Source organism: Rhinoderma darwinii, chromosome 2 (assembly GCF_050947455.1).
Source record: "Rhinoderma darwinii isolate aRhiDar2 chromosome 2, aRhiDar2.hap1, whole genome shotgun sequence".
Classification (NCBI taxonomy): Eukaryota; Metazoa; Chordata; class Amphibia; order Anura; family Rhinodermatidae; genus Rhinoderma; species Rhinoderma darwinii.
This window is the reverse complement of record NC_134688.1, coordinates 421,875,642-421,889,610: the sequence shown is the minus strand read 5'-3', so window position 1 is coordinate 421,889,610 and position 13,969 is coordinate 421,875,642. Positions and strand designations below refer to the sequence as shown.

Here is a 13,969-nt window from a genome sequence, read left to right as displayed (position 1 = left end):
ACACCGATATCTAGTGCAGCAGGGGTCCGCAACCTTCGGCACTCCGGCTATTGTGAAACTACAATTTCCAGCATGCCCTGACAGCCTTTGGTTGGAATAATAAAGATTTAGGCTGTCAGGGCATTCTGGGAGTTGTAGTTTCCCAACAGCTGGAGTGCCGAAGGTGGTTGAACCCTGATCTAGTGTGTCACTACTTATCCAAGATGGCTGTTTACACTAGTGTTATGGCTTCCGTTTATGGCAAATGGATTTCAACAAATCCTGATGGATCCCACTGACGTATAATGTGGTTCTTCCGGTTTCTGTCGGGTTTTGGTATTTTTGACGTCAAGAATAGCTCTGCCAACTACGCTGTTCTTAACGTCAAATGTACCAGAAACCTAGATGGAATGGAAAAATTTTTAGTAAATAAGGTGTAAGTCTAAGGTGCAGCATTTATTTGATAAATCTTCTGACATTCAATGGCAATGTGATGGTCATGGGCATTTTGGTCTCATATTTCCTATGGTTAGCCTGTCAAAATCTAGACATTATGCTCGAAAACCTGCCTAGGAGCCCTCGATCTAGTGTCTCTATGACATGTAGGACGTTTTATGGAGCCAGAATTACTTTTACTTTTATTAAGCCTAATGGCAAATAATAAACATTTTCAATATAAGCGGCACCAGACGTGTCTAGTACCCGCTTATCTTCCATTGCATCCATATGAAGTTTATTAAAAAACCTAAAAGTTCAGGTATGATTGTACTTAACCCCTATATCCCCTCTTCTCCCATGTCGTACCCAAGAGGGTCCGGGAAGTTAAGATATGGACTCTCAGGCCTCATTTACACGAGCGTATTATACGCGCGTGCGACGCGCGTGCTTTTCACGCGTGTCGTACGCACCTATAATAGTCTATGGGGCTGTTTAGACGATGCGTGAATTTTGCGCAGTGTGAGTGCGTTGCGTAAAACTCACGACATGTTCTATATTCTTGCGTTTTTCACGCAACACGCACCCATTGACTTCAATGGGTGCGTGAAAACAACGCATGCCACACTGACGGTCCTGCGTTGCATGCGCGAAAATCACGCAAGAGCTGTCAAACTCCTGAATGTAAACAGAAAAGCACCACGTGCTTTTCTGGTTACAAACATCCAAACGGAGTGTCAAATTAGAGATGAGCGCACCGAACTTCACCGGGTTCGGCAAAACTCGTTTTGACCGAAACCGGTAAAAAATGTTCGGGTACGCGACGTCAGGAGACAGTCTCTGTCCACGGTGCTGAAAGCGTTAAACTGGTTCAGCACCATGGACAGTGACTTCCGCTCCGAAAATCCATGAACCTGTAAAAAAAAAAAGACGTTCTGACTTACCGATAACTCCGGTCCGACCTCCCGGGATGACAGTTAAGTCCAAGTGACAGCTGCAGCCAATCACAGGCCAAGCACAGGCTGCAGCCAATCACAGGCCAAGCACAGGCTGCAGCCAATCACAGGCTGCAGCGGTCTCATGGACTGCGGCGTCATCCTGGGAGGTGGGGCCGGATGACGAGAGAGGGACGCGTCACCAAGGCAACGGCCGGGAGACCGGACTGGAGGAAGCAGGCAGTTCATGGTAAGTTTGAACATCTTTTTTTATTCACAGGTTGGTGTATATTGTGATCGGCATTCACTGTCGAGGGTGCTGAAAGAGTTACTGCCGATCAGTTAGCTCTTTCAGCACCTTGGACAGTGACGGGCGTCGACTAGCCTCATCTCTATGATGGCGGCTGCGCGAAAATCACGCAGCCGCGCATCATACACGGATGACACACGGAGCTGCCAAGTGCCTTTTGCGCGCGCAAAACGCAGCGTTTTTTGCGCGCGCAAAACGCACACGCTCGTGTAAATGAGGCCTCACTCTGTAGAGAAGCTTTAGCTGTCCCTATTGCCTCCTGCAACAACAAGATGATACTGTGGTCACCGGTGATAATTTTTTCTTTACAAAAAAAGCATAACGGGTCCACAGGGTTAAACAAAAGTTAGTTTTGACTCCTTGACCCTGTGGAGTCACTAAATATTTTGAAAAAGAAAACCACCAGTGACAAGACTCCCAAAATCTTAGCATTCTAGAGTCCTGTTAGGCCCTGTTAACATTTGCATCGGAGGCTCCGACACTGAATCCGTTGATTTTCATGGACAAAATAGCACAGCATGTTTTATTAGTAGTAATAACTATGGGGCATGCTTTGAAGGGAATGTATTGCCTTATTTCTTTACAGCAGGCACCAGGACATAAGAAACCTCCATTTTTTGGGGCGCATTTTACTTATTTGCTGTGTGACTTATCTATTAACCATCAGAATTTAGTGCCATTTGCCCCATGCACATTTAAAGGTGGATTGAAAAGTTGATGTGGCTAAGTACTTGGTCAGAATGGAAACAAATTTATTAAATGTGAATTAAAAAGTCACATCTCTACTCCACACAGACCCTGACGGAGAAAATGGCATCATTTTAGCTAGTGTGAATGTAAGGGTATGTTCACACGCAGTGGTTTCAGACGTAATTCGGGCGTTTTACGCCTCGAATTACGCCTGAAAAAACGCCCCTTTTACGCCTACAAACATCTGCACATTGCTTTCAATGGGAATTACGATGTTCTGTTCCCACGAGCCTTAATTTTTCGTGTCGCTGTCAAAATACGGTGCGTAAAATGATGGCTCGTCAAAAGAAGTGCAGGACACTTCTTGGGACATTTTTGGAGCCGTTTTTCATAGACTCTATTGAAAACAGCTCCAAAAACGGCTGTAAAAAACACAGCGAAAAACGCTCAAAAAACATCTGAAAATCAGCAACTGTTTTTCCTTGAAACCAGCTCCGTATTTTCAGACGTTTTTTGTTAAGCGTGTGAACATACCCTTAATGGCAGTGATGTCTATTGTGACAGATTTATCAACGGTGGCAAATGCTGTGATAAATTTGACACACCATATGTCAATAAAGTAGGCGAGCTTTAACCCCTTCCCGACATTTGACGTATCCATACGTGATAGCCGGGTAGGGAAGGTATGGAACAGGCTCACGGAGTGAACCCGCTCCATAGAATGCGGGTGTCGGCTGTATGTTACAGCCGACACTTCACAGTAACGAGCGGGATCGCGCTCAAGCGCGATCCCGCTCGTTTAACCCGTTAAATGACATGGTCAGTAGCGAACGCGGCATTTAACCCCTTAATGACCAGCCTATTTTAGACCTTAATGAGCAAGCCATTTTTTACGTTTTTCCATCGTCGCATTCCAAGAGCTATAACCTTTTTATTTTTGCGTCGACATAGCTGTATAAGGTCTTGTTTTTTGCGGGACAAGTTGTATTTTTTAATAGCACCATTTTGAGGTACATATTATTTATTGATTAACTTTTATTAACTTTTTTTTGGGGGGGGAATAGAAAAAAAACTGAAAATTTTGCCACTCTTTTTCGCGTCTTAAATATACGCCTTTTACTGTGTGATATAAATAACACAATAACTTTATTCAGCTGTTGCAACGATACCAAATTTGTATAGTTTTTGTATGTTTTACTACTTTTACACAGTAAAAACGCTTTTTTTTCAAAATTATTTGTTTTTGTGTCTCCATATTTGAAGAGCCATAACTTGTTTATTGTTCCGCTGATGCGGTCGTATGAGGGCTTTTTTTTTGCGGGAAGACTTGTAGTTTTTATTGGTACCATTTTCGAGTAGATGCATAGTTACATAGTTACATAGTTACTACGGCTGAAAAAAGACACATGTCCATCAAGTTCAACCAAGGGACGGGAAAAGGGAAGGAAAAATTTCTACACATAGGAGCTGATACTTTTTTGTTCTAGGAAATTATCTAACCCTTTTTTAAAGCCATCTACTGTCCCTGCTGTGACGGCTCCTGCGGTGACTATTCCATAGATTCACAGTTCTCACGATAAAGAAGGCTTGTCGCCTCTGCAGATTGAACCTTTTTTTCTCCAGACGGAGGGAGTGCCCCCTTGTTTTTTGAGGGGGTTTTACAAGGAACAGGATTTCACCATATTTTTTGTATGTGCCATTAATATATTTATATAAGTTAATCATTTCCCCCCTTAGTCGTCTTTTTTCAAGGCTAAATAGGTTTAATTCTTTTAATCTTTCCTCATAACTTATATTCTGCATGCCCCTTATTAGCTTCGTTGCTCTTCTTTGTATTTTTTCCAACTCCAGGGCATCCTTTCTATGAACTGGAGCCCAGAACTGAACTGCATATTCTAGATGAGGCCTCACTAATGCTTTGTAAAGTGGTAATATTACATCCCTGTCCCGCGAGTCCATGCCTCTGTTAATACACGACAATATCCTGCTGGCCTTTGAAGCAGCTGATTGACACTGCATGCTGTTATTGAGTTTATGATTTACAAGTACACCCAGATCCTTCTCAACAAGTGAATCCGCCAGTGCAGCTCCCCCTAGGACATATGATGCATGCAGGTTGTTGGTACCCAGATGCATAACTTTACATTTATCTACATTAAACTTCATCTGCCAAGTGGACGCCCAAACACTTAGTTTGTTTAAATCTGCCTGCAATTCACGAACATCTTCCATAGTCTGAACTATATTACATAGCTTGGTGTCATCTGCAAAAATAGAAATCGTGCTATTAATCCCATCTTCTATATCATTAATAAACAAGTTGAATAATAGTGGTCCCAGCACTGAACCCTGGGGTACACCACTTATTACCGGGGACCATTCAGAGTAGGAATCATTGACCACAACTCTCTGGATACGGTCCTTGAGCCAATTCTCAATCCAATTACAAACTATATTTTCTAAACCTATAGTCCTTAATTTACCCATTAAGCGTCTATGGGGGACAGTGTCAAATGCCTTTGCAAAGTCCAAAAACACTATATCCACAGCGGCCCCTCTGTCTAGACTTCTGCTCACCTCTTCATAAAAACAGATTAGGTTAGTTTGACAACTTCTGTCCTTAGTAAAACCGTGCTGGCTGTCACTTAATGCGACTTTTTGATCACTTTTTATCACATTTTTTTTAAGTCAGGATTCACAGAAAACAGCAATTTTCCCATAGTTTTTTATTAAATTTTTTACGGCGTTCACCGTGCGGGTTAAGTAATGTAATAGATTTATAGTCTGGGTCGTTACGTAACTTTATTAAACTTTTTTTTACTTTTTTACTAGTCCCACTAGGGGACTTTAATATGCGATTCTCCGATCGCTATTATAATACACTGCAATAATTTTGTATTGCAGTGTATTACTGCCTGTCCGGCATGACCTAGCAGGCAATCGCTCCATGCAGACCTGAGGGCCTTTATTAGGCCCCCGGCTGCCATTGGAGACACAGACACTCGGCGATCGTATCGCTGGGTGTCGGTGGGAGAGAGAGGGAGCTCCCTCCCTCTCTCCAAAACCACTCAGATGCGGCGCACGCTATTGAGCACCGCATCTGAGGGGTTAAACGGGTGAGATCGATACTTATATCGATCTCACACGGCAGAGCAGGGACGCCCCCAACCCTCAGCTGCCTCTGGCAGCTGAGAGCAGGGAGATTTGACAGCTCTCTGCTCTGTTTACTTTATCCTGATGCAGCGCCGTAAAAAGGCATATGCATCAGAATAAAGCCCGTTAGTGGCCGCCGTAAAAAGGCGTATTGGCGGTCACTAACGGGTTAAATCGTTAGAAAGAGGGGGCGACCCCCTCTAGCAGCTCATCACACCCCCCAGCAATGCAATCACGGGGTGGCGATGGTTGCTATGACTGCCTGAGGGCCTAATGAGGGCCCCCTGGTCCGCCATCTTTGTGTTCCTACTAAGCGCTGCCTCTGGCAGGGCTTAATAGAAGCCTGTCAGAAAAATCGATATACTGGACTAATAAAAAAATTGTAAAATAAAGTTGTTGTTTTTTTAATGTTAAAAAAAATAAAAGTTAAAAAAAAACAAAACATTTCCGATTTCCCCCCTAGAGCATAGTAAAAAAAATTATAAATAAACATAATTGGTATCGCCGCATCCGTAAAAGTCTGAATTATTACAGTATATCATTATTTAACCCGCACGGTGTACGCCGTAAAAAAAGATATTGTAAACGCCAAAAACCCTATTTTTGTGGTCATCTCCCACAAAAAAATGGAATAAAAAGTGATCAAAACATCGCATGAACCCCAAAATGGTATCATTAAAAACTACAGCTTATCCCGCAAAAAAAAAAGCCCCCATACCACTTAATCAACGGAAAAATAAAAACTTATGGCTCTCAGAATTTGGCGACACAAAATAAATAAAGCATTTTACACTTCGTTTTTTTACTTGTAAAAGTAGTCAATTATAGAAAAAAAACAATATTTGGTATCGCTGTAATCGTATTGACCCGCAGAATAAAGTTAACATGTTGTTTTAATTGCACAGTAAATTCTGTAAAAACTATGGAGGAATCGCTGTTTTTTTCATTTTCTACCCCACAAATAATTTTCTTCCTCTTTCCTAGTAAATTATATGGCACAATAAATGATGATACGAAAAACTACAACTCGTCCCGCAAAAATCAAGCCCTCATAATACTATATCGACGGAAAAATAAAGAAGATATGGCTTTTGGAAGGTGGGGAGGAAAAAACGAAAATTAAAATCTGAAAGTTGTTTACGACGGGAAGGGGTTAACTTTGACGCCACTTTAAATAAATGTGGGCCATTGACTTCTATGAGGGAGTGTTTTCGTCATTCTCTGTGACGTGCTGAGGTCACTGCAGGGAAAGGGATGAGGTAAGCTTTGTCCAACACCAATTGTGCAATCCCAGGGCTCATTCAAACGAGCGTGTATCTCGTCGGTGTAACGGTCGTTAAAACAATGGACGTCACACGGACTCAAGTATTGCAATGGGGCCGTTCACACTACTGTTGTTTCAACGGAGCGTGTGAAGGATCCGTGAAAAAATAGATGTCCTCTTTTCCTGCATGTCGCGCATCCCTCCATAGACTAGTCTATGGGGGATCCGTGACAACGCGTCCCGCACGGGTGCACCTCGGATGTGAAAAACTGCAGTTTTTCACGTCCAAGGTTAGCTACACTCGTCTGAATGTAGCCTAAAGTTTTCTAATGGAGGTGTTACCTTTCATGTACCCTGATACCTTCTGACCACCTAAAATATCCCAGTTACGCTGTAAGAATTGTGTTTGCTTGGTCCAGAGCTATGCCAAGATTTGTCTTTCATTTTTCCATGTGACCTTGGCCTCTGGAGTACATTTGGGGTATGTTCACAGATGGCAGTTAAGTTTACAGAAATTTTTGCAACGAAAAAAAATCTGTTTTATGCTTTTGGGGCTATTTCTACGCGTGTGCATGTGTTTTTACATACCTCATTTTGATGAATGGTTTAGATTATTTCAGTTGCAGAATTTTCTGGAACAAATCTGCCACATGTGAATATAGCCTCAGGCCTCTTTCACATGGCAGTACTTTGGTCAGCATTTGGTAACCGTATCTGTAAGCCAAAACCAAGGGTGGGTCCAAAACACGGAAGTGATGCAAATCTTTCCAATACACTTTCTCTGTGTAGGTCCTACTACTGGTTTTGGCTTCCAAATACTGATGCAATATACTGACCAGAATGTGTGAAAGTGGCCTAAGTGTGCCGCGTTAATGTTAGTATCTTGCTGTTGTTTGTCAGGATACTTATATAAACCTTTATTAAGAACACAGAGAGGGCATGCAAGATGTTTATTGGAATACACGCTGAGAGGACACCATGTTGGCACCATGCATAGACCTGACTTAGCTCTTCTCAGATGTACAGTTCATTTCGGAGATGGACATAACTAAAGATAACCGGTAATAGGTTCCAGGAGTTTCAGTTTACTACGTTAAGAGATCACTTTTTGGCTTTGCAGAGATTGTCAATCTGCATATGTTCAGATGAGTCTACCTCCGTAGGCAGGGTTGACCGGAATGCTGCATTTACAGAAGACTCTTTCTTTGTAGATTGGGTCATGTACCTGCAGAGATGAGTCTTTGCTGTGGAAAGTCTTGCTTAGATTCTTACATTTGCTGCAATTTATCATTAAAGACAGTGTAGGCATGTTGCAGTGTTTCCCATGAGCTGATGTTATCTGTATGCCACAAGAAGAACTCTTGCTTGGGTGTTGAGGCGCATTGTAGCATTTATGGCTGTGTTTATGAGGAGATTTTTCATGCTTGTATGATACGTCTTTATATGAAGAGCACTCGGGTGAGTGTGAGCTGATCTTCTTAACATCTTGACAGGACAAGCGAGAAAGATCCTGAATGATCCCGTTGCAGTGAGCGCAGTGGAGATGTAAAGGTTGGTGGTGGTCACATTTGGTTTGAGATTGGCAGGTCTTTATACAGCTCGGCATCTTCTTGCTGTCGGCACCAAGCGTGCATTGCTCGTTGTTAGAGAAAGACATTTTGGTTGTATTCAAAGCTTGTGTTTGGCATGCACTGCAAGATTTCTGGTGGACTTCACATAATTCACAGTATTTAGTCATGGAGGATAACGGCATTAAGTAAAGTCAGATGGAGAGTCATAAAAAGTCTGTTTTAAGAATGTTCCTTCAAGTGCAAAATATAAAGAAAAAATATAGAAAGTGATTAACATGGCACATCAGATTTCAAGAAGCTATACAAATACAGTAAAACTTTAAGACAACTATTTAAAGAATAGTGCCCAATATACATAGGAGATAAGGCAATTGAATACTCATCACAGAAAAAACTGGTCTACATCAGGGCTGGACTTCTCAAAGAGGTGGTCTTTTTGTGAGGGTTTAGTGTTAAAGGGTTATTCCCAACGCAGATATTTATGACAAGCGCTGCTCGGCTGTTTTCATAACTCCCATAGAACATAATTGATAGAGGGCCTCTCTCCACTTAGTCCCAGCCTTGGATCGGCAGACAGCGACTGCCTCACCAGGCTAAACGTAGGTGCCGGGTTCCAGAGCTGAGATCCGCATCGATCAGTCACTTATGGCATATTCTTTGATGTATGTCAGCGATTCACAGTCTGAAAAGTACAAATGAAGGGGAAGCAGCGCTTGTACGAGCACTGCGGCCCCTTCAAAACAGCTGATCGGTGGGCCTGCCGGGAGTCGTACCCCAGCCAAATGATGTGCATTGCGAGTGCGTGAAAAACGCATGTCACTCGCAAAGCACACTGATGCATAACGCAACACACACGGACCCGATTCACGCACGTTTTTCACGTTTGAATGTAGCCTTACGTTATGAACAATGTCAGAATATATTTTTATTTGTCAAATTGCTCCCACTGTAACTGGTGCAACTATTTGGAATTCTATGTGGTTGCCCTTAGAGCCCATCAGCAACCTACCTCTAACGGTGCGGTCACACGGGGCGTATTTGCGTTATATTTGTGGAGCGTAATAATACTCTGCGGAAAACTACAATGTAATCCTATGAGATAAATATTCCGCAACCCAGACAGATTTCTCTAGTTCTTTCTTTGCAGAGTATTTTTCCAATAGGCAGACATTGTAAAGTTTTCCGCTGCGGTAAGACAAAACGCCACGTGTGACTGCATCCTTATGAGGATGAGCTGCAATACCAGACACAGCCCATGGATAGGTGCGGCCTTTTTTCTGGGAGAAAAAAAAAGCAGACCCTTTTGTTTCTAATTTCATACAACTACTGTAATATTAAGATTACTAGCGTTTAATATAATTCTTGACTTTGCCGGTGGTAAATTGTCACCATAGTCACCAGTGCCACCAGCAATGATCTCTATATTGAACAAGACACTTCTCTATGAAGCTCAGTTATCGGAGCTATGTTGTTGAGCGGAACAGATCTAAATGCTTTAGATTTATTTTACCTCATTTGCCCTTTCAGTATGTTGTCTCCTCAGACTTCATATTAGCGCCACCTGCTCTGATGTTTTCAGGATGTTGTGGTGGACTAACGGTAAATCACCGTAACATTCTATGACAGCATCATCATCATTGTGACCTGTCAATGGCACCACAGACTATAGTGTCACCAATCACATGTGTTTTTTGCAAGTTTATATTTTATATAAATATATATTGTGTTTTGTTTTAAGTTCGCTAAATATGACAGCTGGTACGTAATAATATAAATGTCCAAATGTCCATAAAGGTTGGATGTGTGTAATTAAATCCTGTAATTGTCAGTGTAATCTGAACATTTAGTAAGGATGGGTTCACCCCACATGTATGTGTTCACCCCACATCTTTTTCAGACATAACTTTGAAAAAAGATATACTTAAAATAATAACTATACAAAAGTATACTGCCAAAAAGGGATGCAACTGTATGCTAGCTGTAGAATTTATTTTTACAGATCTGTGGAATGGATAAGGTATTGAGTTGACATATACACCGCATTCCAAATTATTATGCAAATGTTATTTTTCGCTGATTTTCCTAAATAGTCGATGCAAATGACAGTCAGTATAATCTTCAAGCCATCAACCGTTGGAGTATAATGCAAATTTTATTGAAAAAATCTCCTAATGATAACAGATTTTTTTTTAGAAGTAAAAAACTCAAAATGCACTGTTTCAAATTATTATGCACAACAGAGATCAAAACATTTTAAAGGTTGTAAAGAGAACGAAAATGGTAATTTGTTGAATTTGCAGCATCAGGAGGTCATATTTACAGAAATCAAACGCTCTTTCAATCAAAAAAAACTTAACAGGCCAAGTTACATGTTAACATAGGACCCCTTCTCTGATATCACCTTCACAATTCTTGCATCCATTGAATTTGTGAGTATTTGGACAGTTTCTGCTTGAATATCTTTGCAGGATGTCAGAATAACCTCCCAGAGCTTCTGTTTTGATGTGAACTGCCTCGCACCCTCATAGATATTTTGCTTGAGGATTGTAAAGGGTTTGCCAGACACAGGTTCTGTGTCGACGCACGGGGTTCATCAGCCTTCATCAGCTCCAAGGTCTGTTAGAGTTAGAGTAACCAAATGGAGCCATTCATCGTGGAGGTCGACGCCTCCGAGGTGGGAGTGGGTGCTGTCTTGTCCCAGGGTACTAGGTCTCTCACCCATCTCCGTCCCTGTGCCTACTTCTCCAGGAAGTTCTCCTCCACTGAGGGAAACTATGACGTTGGCAACCGCAAACTCTTAGCCATTAAATGGGCATTTGAAGAGTGGCGCCACTTCCTGGAGGGGGCTAGGCATCAGGTAACGGTCCTTACTGACCACAAAAATCTGGTTTTCCTAGAATCTGCCCAGAGGCTAAACCCGAGACAAGCTCGATTGACGTTGTTTTTTACGAGATTCAACTTTGTGGTTACCTATAGGGCTGGGTCTAAAAATATTAAAGCTGATACTCTGTCGCGTAGCTTCATGGCCAGCCCTCCTCCTGTGGAGGATCCCGCTTGTATTTTGCCCCCAGGTATAATCACATCCCCTGTGGATTCAGACTTAGTCTCCGAAATTGCGGCTGATCAAGGTTCTGCTCCCGAGAACCTTCCTGAGAACAAGCTGTTTGTTCCCCTGCAATTCCGGCTAAGGTTGCTCAGGGATCATGACTCCCCACTATCTGGCCATCCAGGCATCCTGGGTACCAAGCACCTCATTTCTAGAACCTATTGGTGGCCTGGGTTGCTTAAAGACGTTAAGGCCTACATCACCGCTTGTGAAATTTGTGCTAGGTCCAAGACTCCCAGGTCCCGACCTGCGGGTTTACTATGTTCTTTGCCCATTCCCCAGAGACCTTGGACCCATATCTCCATGGATTTTATCACCGTTCTGCCTCCATCCCAAGGCAAGTCGGTGGTGTGGGTTGTAGTAGACCGCTTCAGTAAGATGTGCCACTTTGTACCCCTCAAGAAACTACCCAATGCCAAGACGTTGGCTACCTTGTTTGTCAAACACATCCTGCGTCTCCATGGGGTTCCGGTCAATATTGTTTCTGACAGAGGGGTACAATTTGTTTCATTGTTTTGGAGAGCTTTCTGTAAGAAGCTGGAGATTGATCTGTCCTTTTCCTCGGTCTTCCATCCTGAAACTAATGGCCAAACTGAGATGACTAATCAGTCTCTAGAACAATATTTAAGGTGTTTTATCTCTGACTGTCAAGATGATTGGGTCTCCTTCATTCCCCTCGCTGAATTTTCCCTTAATAACCGGGTCAGTAACTCGTCGGGGGTCTCCCCCGTCTTCTGTAATTTTGGGTTTAATCCACGGTTCTCCTCCATTTCACCTGGTGGTTCCAACAATCCCGAGGTAAATGTAGTTCATCAGGAACTGTGCACAGTCTGGGCCCAGGTTCAGAAGAACCTTGAGGCGTCCCAGAGCATCCAAAAGACTCAGGCAGATAAAAGACGTTCAACTAACCCCCTGTTTGTGGTCGGGGATCTGGTGTGGCTGTCTTCTAAAAATTTGCTGTAAAGGATCTGCCAGGCGCTACGTCTGTGGATACTCCCAGGGTTAATCAGTCGACACCTGAGGCCAGACCTCTTAGACTGACACCGGCTCCCACCAATCAGGGCGGCAGGCTCAGGAGTGGGAGAGCCTATCGCGGCCTCGTCAGTCGGAGTTAGCTCCGCCCCCTGTCCATTTATACCTGCCGTTTTCTCTTCCTCATTGCTTGTTATTCTTCTTGGATTCCTGGCCCCACTGCTGCCTTGCTCCAGCCTGCTTCTGCCTTGCTTCAGTTCCCGCTTATCCTGCTTCGCTCTGCCCCTGGCTTGCTTCCTGCTCCGTGCTCTGCGTTTGTATACTCCACTACATCCTGATCCTGACTGGCTCGTTCACCACTCCGTTTCCTCACGGTGTTCCGTGGGCTACTGCCCCTTCCCTTGCTTGTTCCCTGTTTGTATCCCCTTGCACTTAGTCAGCGTAGGGACCGCCGCCAAGTTGTACCCCGTCGCCTAGGGCGGGTCGTTGCAAGTAGGCAGGGACAGGGCGGTGGGTAGATTAGGGCTCACTTGTTCCCTTCACCTCCTTCCTGCCATAACATTTGCGCCTTAAAGTGCCGTCCAAGAAATTTGCTCCCCGGTATATAGGGCCGTACAAAATCATTGAAGTCCTCAACCCTGTCTCCTTCCGGCTGGAGTTACCCCCGTATTTTCAGATACACAACGTGTTCCATGCCTCCCTCTTGAAAAGCTGCTCCCCGTCCTTGGCTACATCAAGGAAACCTCCGGTCATTGTTCTCACTCCGTATGGGGTAGAATTCGAGGTAGCCAAGATTGTGGACAGCAGGATGGTCCAAGGCTCCCTCCAGTACCTGGTCCATTGGAGAGGCTATGGGCCTGAGGAGAGGACTTGGGTACCCGCCCAGGATGTTCACGCGGTATATTGCTCAGGAAGTTCCATCTTCGGTTCCCCAACAAGCCAGGTCCACCTAGGAAGGGCCCAGTGGCCCCTCATAAAAGGGGGGGTACTGTAAAGTGTTTGCCAGACACAGGTTCTGTGTCGACGCCCGGGGTTAATCAGCCTTCATCAGCTCCAAGGTCTGCTAGAGTGACGCAATCTGTTACCACTCAGGCTGGCTGAGAGGGAGAACCTATCACAGCCTGGCCTGACGATTATAGCTCCCGCCCTTGGTCTATTTATACCCTCACTTGCAGCATGTTCCTTGCCTGTGATTGTCTGGTTTCCTGGCTCTGTGATTCCTGCTATTTACCTGATTGACCGCTGTTACTTTGACCCTGGCTTGACTGACTATTCTCCTGCTCTGATTTTGCTACTACGTACTCTCCTGGTTTGACTCGGCTCGTTCACCTCTCCTGTTGCTCACGGTGTTTCCGTGGGCAACTGCCCCAGCTTCCCCCTTTGCTTCTGTGTGCCCTTGTCTTGTGTTGTTTGTCTAGCACTTATTGAGCGTAGGGACCGTCACCCAGTTGTACGCCGTCACCTAGGACGGGCCGTGCAATTAGGCAGGGACTGAGTTGCGGGTAGATTAGGGCTCACCTGTCCGTCTCCCTACCCCGATTCATTACAAGGATG

At 43.9% G+C, this 13,969-nt stretch overlaps 2 long non-coding RNA genes across 3 annotated transcripts in view; one reads left to right on the top strand and one right to left on the bottom strand.

Moving 5' to 3' along the window:
* The window catches only part of LOC142743488 (uncharacterized), a 37,874-nt gene that overhangs the window by 11,427 nt on the left and 12,478 nt on the right, over positions 1 to 13,969 (top strand). The window contains exon 4 of one of the 2 annotated variants that reach the window (XR_012881574.1): positions 6,487 to 6,600. This is a non-coding gene — a long non-coding RNA (uncharacterized LOC142743488). Of the gene's footprint in view, positions 1 to 6,486; positions 6,699 to 13,969 lie in introns of those variants that run through there. The other variant, XR_012881573.1, reaches the window with a different exon arrangement.
* LOC142741484 (uncharacterized) lies at positions 7,703 to 9,984 on the bottom strand. The gene is made up of 2 exons (XR_012881161.1): positions 9,848 to 9,984; positions 7,703 to 8,568 (listed from the first exon to the last, which is right to left on the bottom strand). It is a non-coding gene; the product is annotated as an uncharacterized LOC142741484 (long non-coding RNA).